The following is an 11,382-nucleotide window of genomic DNA, read 5'->3' as shown; positions in this document are numbered from 1 at the left end:
GCCGGTATTCGTTAAGTCGACAATGGCTACCTTATGAGTTTGCACATCTCCCTAATAGCTCCACATAATGTTCTCCTTTTGCCAATGGCCCTCTCATCAGTTCTTTATATTCGGACACCTTAGCCACCAACTCATAATAATTATGGAAGTTGATTCCTTGAAATTTCTTCCGATTTTCGAATTCCATCCTTGTTGAGCGATTTTAATGAATTTGACTTCAGGAATGTTGATTCGGCATTAATGTCACATTTTATTTAATCTGTTAATGAATTTTTTGACCAGATCCCCATGGCATTGCACCATGCAAGAAATTTCAGTGACACATACCTCAGGTTTTGTGCGATAGAATTGATTGTGGGAAAGTCTTTCCATTTGCTCCCATCCGTCAATTGACCCTGTTGGCAATGTGGTGTACCAAGAAAACGATGGCCATGTTAGCAACCCAGGAAATAAATGTAGACGTAATATGTCGAAGTTAGTTTCTACGCTTAATCCACTACACTGAAATGTGAAACGCGCTATATGTTCCACAGTGACTATTCCTCTTCCTTTAAAAACAAAGTAAAATCAGGAATTCTAAAATTATGAGGTAAATGATATTGCAAATCGTATTACCAAGGATAAGTTTTCTAGAACTCGGGACGGTACACCACCCTTATGGTTGGTCCATATATCTCCCGCACTATATTCTTTATTCATTGGGTTTCTCCCATATCGTTCATTGGTTCCACACGTGTGTGTGTACCATTTTTTCTGAGTGAAATCCACCTCCTCGCTCATTGCCCCTTGTATTACGAACATGGTTCTCTTTGTAATATTTGGCATGATTACTAGGTCTGACATGAGACCTAAATTTTTTTTAGGGAGGAGGAGCTGGAATGCATTCTGGGCTGATCTTATCGTCCCTCTCGTTGAATCTCAAATTCTCTTCTTGAGCCTGTGGCGAGATTTAACTTTCCCCAACATTTGCGATCGGTGTTCCTTTTCCATTGTCCACTGGTCCCTGAGATGTTGACTTTTGAGCAAAGAGTTCTTCACACTTTTCTGGTATCTTTTTTATTTCTCTAGTGAGATCGACAAGCCTTCTTCTAGGGCTGACACTTTATATGCCTCTATAGCCTCGTTGTTGGCTATGAGTGCGTACATGACCATTTGCATATACATCTCCATATTCCTTATAATCGTCTCAAAGTCGATTGGGGGCACCTCTTTAGGTGCTGGTCGGTTTTCCACTTTAATGTCACTAATTGTTTCGGCCACAAAGACTTCGAGTACATTCAGCTCATTGTTTTGGATTCGGTTCCGATTCTGGTTCTCCCCTTATTCAGAGGGAACTGGGTTCTGGGTATTTTTATGTGTTTTTCTTTGGAGACATTCTCCTCAAATAATAATAGATAAAAATGATTAAATTAAATTTATAACAAAACTTAATGGAAAAAGTAAATAAATACTCCTATTTGTTAGGGTTTTATGTCCTATAGACAATTGTTTTAGGATATAAACATTTTAAATAAATTGTTCTTTTATATCATTTGTTTTAATAAGATATAGTTTGTGTTGGTCCCTTGTGATTAGTTTCAAGGGGGGGTTAAGAACTAATGTAACTTTTTCGCTTTAATTACGCTGACTTAATTCAATTATTTGAGTTTCACAACTCAGCTTTGGTCAGCGCGGCCGAGTGAGGCGTAAGACGGCTTTAGTCAGATACTGACTAGAACTGTTTTACTTGTGAGTTGGGAAATGACACTTTTGTGGTCAGCTTCCAACTCAGCACTCTGGTTTACTCAGTGTCAGCTTAAACAATTTATATACTGAGTAAATATTGCAAGCAACACATACAGATATATATTGAGAGAGAGTTAGAAATTACTCAGCACGACTTATCCTGGTTCGGCCTCTCTGCCTACGTCCAGTCCCCAGAATTCCTCCGGGCTTTTTAAATCCAATACTGAGCTCTTTAAAGGTAGAGCGCAAACCATTTACAAGGCAGTTGAATATGCAAGAGTACTGTCCTCTATTCGTCTACTCAACTCCTACTAAGTGTTATAACCGAACACCTACATTTCTCTACCACTGAGTACTTAAAACTGAGTACTCAGCACACTCTCTCAATTTTACAATTGATACAGAATTTGTTCTTTTTTCAGATAAAGAACACTTTAGACGATTACAAAAATCACTCTAGCTTTTACACAAAAATAGAAGTTTGGTGTAAGATCTTTCTCTTGTTTTGATGTGCTTTGTATGTATGCTTTTTGTTCTCTTGGAAATCGGCAAAGGATCCAAGAAGTGTACTTGTCCTTTTATAGTTGAAGTCTGAAGCCAAATGATTTGAATCTAGAATTATCCGTTGGATTCAAACGACTCTTTCCGGCGACATGTTCTGGTCAGCTTTAGATTTACAGGCCAATCCTGTCGTCTGAATTCCACAGTCGCCAGGTTTGTCTTTTTCTCGCAGGTTTCATCTGTTGAAACACCTTTCCACAGGATTTTGATTTGACAAAATTATTTAAGTACAATTAAATATTCTATAACACACTAAGTTTAAATGCTTTGATTTATTGTTACTAATGTGTGTGTTCAATGTTGAGTTTATAATTGTTACAAGACATAAAGATCATAAGGCCCAAGCCCTATATGAAAGTCAAAGCCCAAGTCAAACAAGGCCAAGATCACTCAGCCCGCGTATTACAAAACGCTGCCGTTGAGTATTGAAACGCAGCTCAGCAATGAAGGATCCAGAAGATCCACGTAGACAACTTCGGTAGGAAGCTGCTGAGCTGTCTCGACAAAACGTACAAGACAGCCGCTGACCACAAAGCAACTTCCAAACCAAGTATTTCCTCTTTTGGTAAAGAACAGAAGACGCAGGAAGCTGTCTGTTTGACATTACCAGATTTGGAGGAACATACTGCCACACTGACCGAAGAACAGAAGATGCTAGAATCTGGTTGGCTAAGAGAACTGCTGAACAGACTGAGTGAAAACGACATGAAGCCGTTTCCCTCCAACGGTTATTTCGAAATTCGAAATAACCAGAAGCTCTCACAGCTCTCTATAAATAGAGCATTCAGAATCCTTATTCCACACAGAACTTTGAGCAAAAGCCATTACGCTGACCAAAAGTATACAAAAGTTCTGCATCCAAAAGTAAAGCAAATCTTACACGACAATTTTCACATCTGTGTAAAAGTCTAGAGTGATTGATCCTCAATCATCTAAGGTGTTCTAGCAATTGTTGTTTAGGATAAATCTTAATCATTTCTAGAATTAGAAAGGAGAAGCTGAGTACTCGGTTTTAGTACTTAGTGAATTAGAGTAGAAGTGAGTAGAGGTATAGAGGAAGGTACTCTTGTTATACTCAGCTTCTGATTTGTACAGGGTTTTTGAGTCTCTACCTTTAAAGAGCTCAGTAGTGAATTGGAAATCTCAGAACGTGTTCCGGGGACAGGACGTAGGCTTAGAAGAAGTCGAACCTGGATAACTCCGCTGAGTGAAGTATTTCTAACCCTTAACTCCTTAATACATTGCTTGCTTAAAACAAACTAAAACTGACCAAGTAAAAGAGGTCAAGCTGAGTTGTGCGTTGCAAACGACTTAGTTCAGGAATAGACTCTAAGTGCTATTTCCTGACTTAAGCAACGAAACTGACCTAGTCACCAGTTGACTAAGCCAGTGTCTTGCTGATTGCTCAGCGCCGCTGTCATATACTTTCTTCTTAAGAAAAAGAAGTTTGCCCTAATTATTTAAAAAGGGTAAAATATTTCCTAACCCCCCCTTAGAACTATCTTTGCAACCTTACAAGGGACCAACAAGTGGTATCAGAGCCTAAAAGCTCATTACTAAAGGTTTAACAACCTTGAGTTGATCCATACCATGGGTGAAAACAGCACTCGGTTTCTCCCTGGAAACCAGACAACTCAGATATTACCTGAGGGGCTGTCCATTACTAGGCCTCCCCTATTCTTCAGGTCAAACTATACCTTTTGGAAGAATAGGATGAAGAACTTCATTCAAGTTACAAACATGAGTGTCTGGCTATCTATAGTCCAAGGCCCGCTTGTACCTGTGAAAGTTGTTGCTGGCCAGTCAGTTGTTAAAGCTGAGGTTGAATGGACAGAGCATGATCTCAAGAAGCTACAAAATCATGCTTCAGCTATAAATATGCTTCACTATGCACTGGATGCTGCAGAATACAACAAAATATCAGGTTGTGAGTCAGCACAGGAGATCTGGAAGAAGCTGGAGGTCACCTACGAAGGAACCAACAAGGTGAAGGAGTCCAAGGTCAACCAGCAGATGAGATTGTATGAGCTGTTCGAAATGAACAATGATGAGGGGATTTCTGAAATGAATGCAAGATTCACCAACATCATAAATGAGCTCAAAAGACTTGGAAAAATCTTCACTGAGGAAGAACAAGTCAAGAAGATACTCAGAAGTCTTCCTAAAGAATGGCAAGCCAAGAAGACAGCCGTTGAAGAAGCTCGGGATTTAACCACCTACAAATATGATGAACTCATCGGCTCACTGCTGACTCATGAGATATCTATGAAGAATTTCGAGGTGAAGGAAAAATCCGAAGACAAGAAGCAGAAGTCACTTATCATGAAAGCTGATTCAACTGATGATGGCTCAACTGACGATGAGGAGATGGCAATGTTTACAAGAAAAATGAAGAGACTGTTCAAAAGAAATGACAAATACTCCAAGAAGCCTTATAGAAAATTTGATAAATATAAGGCTGACTCAAGTGACAGCAAATTCAAGAAGGACAGCTCAAAGCCCATTACATGCTTTGAGTGCCATCAAACCGGCCACATTAAGTCAAGCTGCCCAACGCTGAGGAAAGACAAAAAGAATGGCAAGAAGGCAATGGTGGCAACATGGAGTGACAGTGATGATTCTTCATCAACTGAAGCTGAGGCCACAGAGTCAGCGAAGATATGCTTCATGGCTGACGAACTTGCTGAGCCATGCATTTCTGAGCATGTTGACCAATCTGATGAGTCAGATAATGAAGAGCAATCTAATGAGGTAATCTCACTCTCTCAACTCAGAAATGAAATGGGTAATGCCCTGAGTGATCTCTATACACTTGTCAAAAAGTGTAACAAGAAGATTAAAGCACTCAGCCGGCGCTGTGATGAAGTAGAAGAGGTCAAACTGAGTGACCTCAGATACCTTCTTCAGGACAACTCAGTTTTGCATGAAAATATGAAAACCATTCATGAGTCTGTCTCTGAAGTCCAGTCAGTTTCAAAGAAACTGAGGAAGGATGTCACAACCTTTCAGAACCAATTAAAGGTTCCAAACAAAAACAATTTTCCTCTGAGAACTCAGTATCAAGGTACTCAGTACCAAGGTACTCAGCAGAGACGAAATCCCCAGCGAAGAGTCTAGTGTGACTTTTATGGAAGTTAGGACACACCACTAAGGTGTGCTGGCACGCTCAGCACTGGGGTGCTGACAAGTCAGTAAAGAATCCTAAATAGAAGGTCAGTTGTGACTTCTGTGGAAAAAGTGGCCATACTATCAATATATGTCGCCACAAAATAAAATATGATGCTTTACCTGTTGAACCTAACAAGTCAGGACCCAAAAAGAATTGGGCACCTAAAGGAAACTGATCACAATGCAGGTAAGCCTGAGATGTGCCGAGAAGTAAAAAATGTGGTATATTGACAGCGCATGCTCAAGGCATATGACGGGTGATGAAACTCAGTTTATCACGTTTGAACGTAAACGAGGAGGAAGCGTAAGTTTTGGAGACAACAGAAAGGGTAAGATAGTAGGATCAGGCACCGTTGGAGGTAATCCCACTATTGAATCTGTCTCCCTAGTCAGCGGACTCAAATATAACTTACTCAGCGTAGCTCAGCTATGTGATAATGGGAGAAAAGTTATATTTGATGATACTGGATGTAAAATATATGAGGGAAAAACAAATGAGTTAATTTTAACTGCCCCTCGGATAGACAATGTCTTCATGCTGAACCTAGAAAAGAAGTTTTCAAAAACTGTATGCTTAGTCACAAAGGAAGAAAATTCCTGGCTATGGCACAGGAGACTTGGTCATGTAAGCATGGACCTCCTGGCCAAATTAGCAAGAAAGCAATTGGTTGAGGGACTGCCTGAACTTAAATTTCAAAAAGATCAACTATGCCACGCTTGCCAAGCTGGAAAACAAACCAAACAATCTTTTCATAGTAAAAACATTGTCTCAACTAAACGTCCGTTAGAGTTACTACACTTGGATCTCTTTGGTCCAGTCCAGCCGCTGAGTCTGGGTGGAAGAATATTTTCCTTGGTCATTGTAGATGACTTTTCTCGGTATACGTGGGTTATCTTGCCGACCAGCAAGGATGAGACCTTTGAGACATTTTCAAATTTGGTTAGAAAAATTGAAAATGAAAAAGACCTAAAATTAGCTCATATCCGTAGTGATAACGATGGAGAATTCAAAAACCAAAAGTTTGTTGAATTCTGTGAAGCCAGCGGCATTGACCACAATTTTTCTGCTCTTAGAACACCTCAGCAAAATGGGGTTGTAGAAAGGAAGAACAGAACTCTGGTTGAAATAGCCAGGACAATGCTGGATGAGCATAGGCTTCCAAAGTATTTTTGGGGAGAAGCTGTTAACACAGCATGCTATATTCTCAATAGGGCTCTAGTTAGACCTATACTTAAGAAAACCCCTTATGAACTTTGAAAAGGACGAAAGCCCAACATTGGATACTTTCGTGCCTTTGGCTGTAGATGTTTCATTTTAAATACCAAAGATAGCTTAGCCAAATTTGATTCAAAAGCTGATGAGGCTATCTTTCTAGGCTACTCAACAAACAGCAAAGCATATAGAGTTTTTAATAAGAGAACCCAAGTATTAGAAGAGTCTATACATGTGCAATTCGATGAAACTAACCCTGCAGGAAGATACCAGCCGCTGACAGAAGATGAACCAAACTCAGCACCTGCTGATCAAGAACCAGCTACTGAGTCCTTCACAAAGCGGCTGACCAAGAGTAAGAGTGAACCTAAGATTGTTTTCGCTGACCAATCTACTTCTGCAGAGAATGTTGAAACACGAATAGAACAAGACACAAATCTACCCAAGGAGATAAGAGTCCCAAGAGGGCATTTAGAAAATGCAATTCTTGACTCAGCTGGAAATACCCTGATGACAAGGAATCAACTCAGGAAGTATATCGGCAATGTAGCCTTTGTCTCAGTTCAGGAGCCGAAGAACTTTGCTGAAGCTGAGCATGATGAATTCTGGATGAATGCCATGTAAGAGGAACTCGACCAATTCAGAAGGAATAATGTATGGGAGCTAATGCCACATCCAAGAAGCCAGAAGACCATTGGAACCAGATGGGTCTTCAGGAACAAGCTGGATGAACAAGGAAACGTAGTCAGAAACAAAGCACGGCTTGTAGCTCAGGGCTAGAGTCAGCAAGAAGGTATTGACTATGGTGAGACCTTTGCCCCAGTGGCAAGGCTAGAAGCAATTAGGATTTTGTGTGCATATGCATCTTATATGAATTTTAAATTGTTTCAAATGGATGTTAAGAGTGCATTTCTTAATGGAGTAATAAACGAGGAGGTCTATGTCAATCAGCCTCCAGGGTTTGAGGATCCTAAGTTCCCAAACCACGTTTATAAACTCAAAAAGGCTCTGTATGGCCTCAAGCAAGCACCACGTGCTTGGTATGAGAGGCTGACCAACTTCTTACTGACTAGAAACTATGTCAGGGGTCAAGCTGATACAACCTTATTCATTAAGAGAAAGGGTAAAGATACCCTGCTGGCTCAAATATATGTAGATGACATTATATTTGGTGCTACTAATGAATCTATGTGCAAGGAATTTGGTAAGCAAATGCAGACTGAGTTCGAGATGTCAATGATGGGAGAACTCAACTTCTTCCTTGGACTTCAAATTAAACAAGGAAAGAATGGCATATTCATAAGTCAAGCTAAATATGCCAAGGAGATATTGAAGAAATATGAACTAGAACATTGTAAGCCAATATCCACTCCTATGGGCACTGACACTGTCCTCTGCGCTGACGAAAATGGTAAGTCAGTAGACAGCAAGTTGTACCGAGGTATGATTGGCTCTCTACTTTACTTAATAGCAAGTAGGCCGGACATTCAGTTCTCAGTATGTTATTGTGCTAGATATCAGGCTAACCCTAAGGAATCCCATTACATTGCTGTAAAAAGGATCCTTAGATATTTGCAAAGCTCAGTAAATGCAGGCTTGTGGTATCCAAATACTCATGACTTTACACTCATCGGATACACTGACGCTGACTATGGACGAGACAAGCTGGAAAGAAAAAGCACCTCTAGAGGATGCCATTTCCTAGGAAGCTGTCTTGTATCTTGGTTCAGCAAGAAGCAGGCGTCAGTAGCCCTGTCCACCATTGAAGCTGAGTACATTGCTGCTGGAAGCTGTGTTGCTCAAGTCCTATGGATTAAGCAACAGCTTGAAGACTATGGTGTACAAACAAAGACAATTGAAGTTAAATGCGACAACAAAAGCGCAATTGACCTCTCAAAGAACCCAATCCAGCACAACAGGATGAAGCATGTCAGCATAAGACATCACTTCATCAGAGATCATGTACTCAAGGAAGAAATCAAGCTGACCTATGTGCCAACAGATGAGCAGCTCGCTGATATCTTTACAAAGCCTCTAGCACGAGAGCAATTCAGCATACTGAGAGAAGCCATTGGTATGTTTAATCCACTGTCTTAAATTCCTAAGTAAAAATGTGATATAATGCATGCTGAATGAATGTTAACATGCTGAGTGTTTTAAAGAATATCTGTCAAAATCACATGCACAGTAACTAATGCACACTGAGTAAGTTATCTCAGACCGAGTAACTAATTACTCCCACTATCCGTTGCACAAAACTGGCTACTTAGAATATGAAACGTTTGTACCAACAAATGCTGAGTAAAGGTAATCATTAGCATTCAATGCAAACGCACGCGTAATGACACCTGTACAACGCATGCGCCGAATATGTCATAAAGTGTCATAAACGTCAGGGTTTCTGCCGATTGGACAACCCAAGGGCAAAACCGACCTAAATTCAAACGGAAACCTTAATTAAAAATCTATAAATAGTGGGTATTTCCCCACTACCTTCTCTTTACGCATACTGAACTTTCAAAAGCTTCAGAATTTCCTTAAGAACTTAAGAACTTCAGAACTCCTAAAATGACTAAAGCCTCTTTCAACATCTCCGGTGCCGGTCATTCCAAGGCCACCACCGATGAACAAACAAACAAAACCTCCACTCAGCCTTCTCCATCCAAAGCTACTGGACATGGAAAAGAAAAAGCCACTCAAGCTCAGGGAAAACCAGCTAAACCTAGACAGTACATTCGCATATTCGAGAATGTCCGAGAATGGAAAGTGGAACCTTCTCACTGGGTATCTCAGACCTTCATTGACTCAGAACAACCGTTCTGTGACTGGATAAAGAACAACGGCTGGACTGAGTTGTTCTCCCTACGATTCCCCACCTACCCTGACCTGGTTATGGAATTCTACCATAACCTCAAAGCTGACGCAAAGGACCATGACTACTTAGTCACTAAAGTCAGGGGAAAGACCATTTTCATCAACCCAACGTATTTGGGATCCTTACTCAGCCTCAAGACTGAGGGTGCTGAGTTAAGCAGAAATGGTGATCAGGAGGACATCTACTATGATGAAACCTTCTGTAAGCCTGCTGGGTACATTGGAGAAGTATCCAGCTCGTCCATGGGTCAGCATTAGAAGATGGCCCACTTCCTGCTGGTCCAACTGATCTACCAGAAGGTCAACTGCACCAGCTCAGCCTCCCACTTCGAGATGTTCTTTATCTGGCACATGCTGACCTACAAACCGATAAACATGCCAGTGTTTCTAATAGCTGGATTCCTGCGTAGCACGAACAATCTAAGGCTAGGCTCGCTGATCACAAAGATTCTAGTTGACCACAAGGTTGACTTACAAGGAGAAACCTGTGTGAAAGGATCTGAGATCACAGCAGCATCACTGCGTGCTCTCAAATTCAATCAACCTTTGAAGAAGGGAAAATTTATTGAGCAGCCAGAGGAGCAAGCTGAGGAAGTGCTACCTGCTAAGGTGATTGTTCCAGCAAAAGGAAAACGGACTAAAGCTCCAGCCACAAGAAAAAGGAAGCCCACTGGTACTCCATCTAAGGAAGCTGAGCCTAAGTCCAAAAAGACCAAATCAGCTACTGAGTCAAACCAAGACAAAACTCAGTCAGCTGAAAAGCACAGCAGGCAAGATGAGCCTGCAACTGAGGATACAACTGATCCTCCTCAGAAGAAGTAGAAGACTTCTACTCTTTCACCCATCAACGTCCTTCCACTTGACTTCGTAGTCACTTCGGACTCACATTATGCTCAGCATCATGCTAAAGAAACTGAGCAACAGGAAGATGAGGTGGACCTAGACGAACATTTCGTCACTCAGCTCGAGGAAGAGCTTGAGAATGAAGACACTGAGGATGAAGGACATGCACAGGAGCAAGAGAAGGAAGCTGACTTTGAAAGGACAGCTAGTGACCATGATCAAGCTGACCAAGCTCACACTGAGTCAGCTGATGGAGTTGAACAACATCACGAGCCAACTGACCAGCACACTGCTGATCAGAATGTAGACGACTCTCCATCTCAAGCTGATGTAAATCAAGCTGACCCTCCTCCTGTACAAAAGACCAGAAGAAGACTGGTAAAGGCTAGCATCTTAGACCAACCAGTCAGCGCACCAGTGCATGATCCATCTAAGGTCAAGATGACCTTCTTCCGGAAGCAAATTCCTTCTGCACCATCTCCTCAACCTTCACAAGCAGCAGAAAAACAAGCCTCTGTCTCTACTCAGGAACAAGCCGAACAACTTAACTCTGCAAACCCACCAATCCAAACCGAGCAAAATCTCGAAGAAAACACAGCACCAGTCAGCTCTGAACCCATCCAACCTGACTGTTCCACTGAGGTTGAACCTGCTAACCCAACAACTATCCAATCATCACTTGGGCAGAACCCAATAATAACCCCAGTCCCTGACCCAGCAACCTCTTCTCTATCTGGTCAAACTTCCATCTCTCAGGCCACAATCAATGTTACTGAGTCCAGTCAAAGAATCATTGACTCAGTGCAGGTTCTGATTAGAGATATTCAGCATTCAACTCCTCCTGCTGCTGCCATTTCCCATATAGAAACTACTCAGCCTTCTCAAGTAACGCAACTTCTCAATGAAGTTAAGGAACTCAAGGACATGCTGAGTATTCTACTATCTTCACAAACACAGCAAGCTAGGCAGGATTCGATTGCTAAGTTGGCTGAGATCCA

The sequence above is a fragment of the Euphorbia lathyris genome, chromosome 5 (assembly GCF_963576675.1).
Source record: "Euphorbia lathyris chromosome 5, ddEupLath1.1, whole genome shotgun sequence".
In the NCBI taxonomy this organism is placed as follows: Eukaryota; Viridiplantae; Streptophyta; class Magnoliopsida; order Malpighiales; family Euphorbiaceae; genus Euphorbia; species Euphorbia lathyris.
This window is presented reverse-complemented; position numbering follows the sequence as displayed.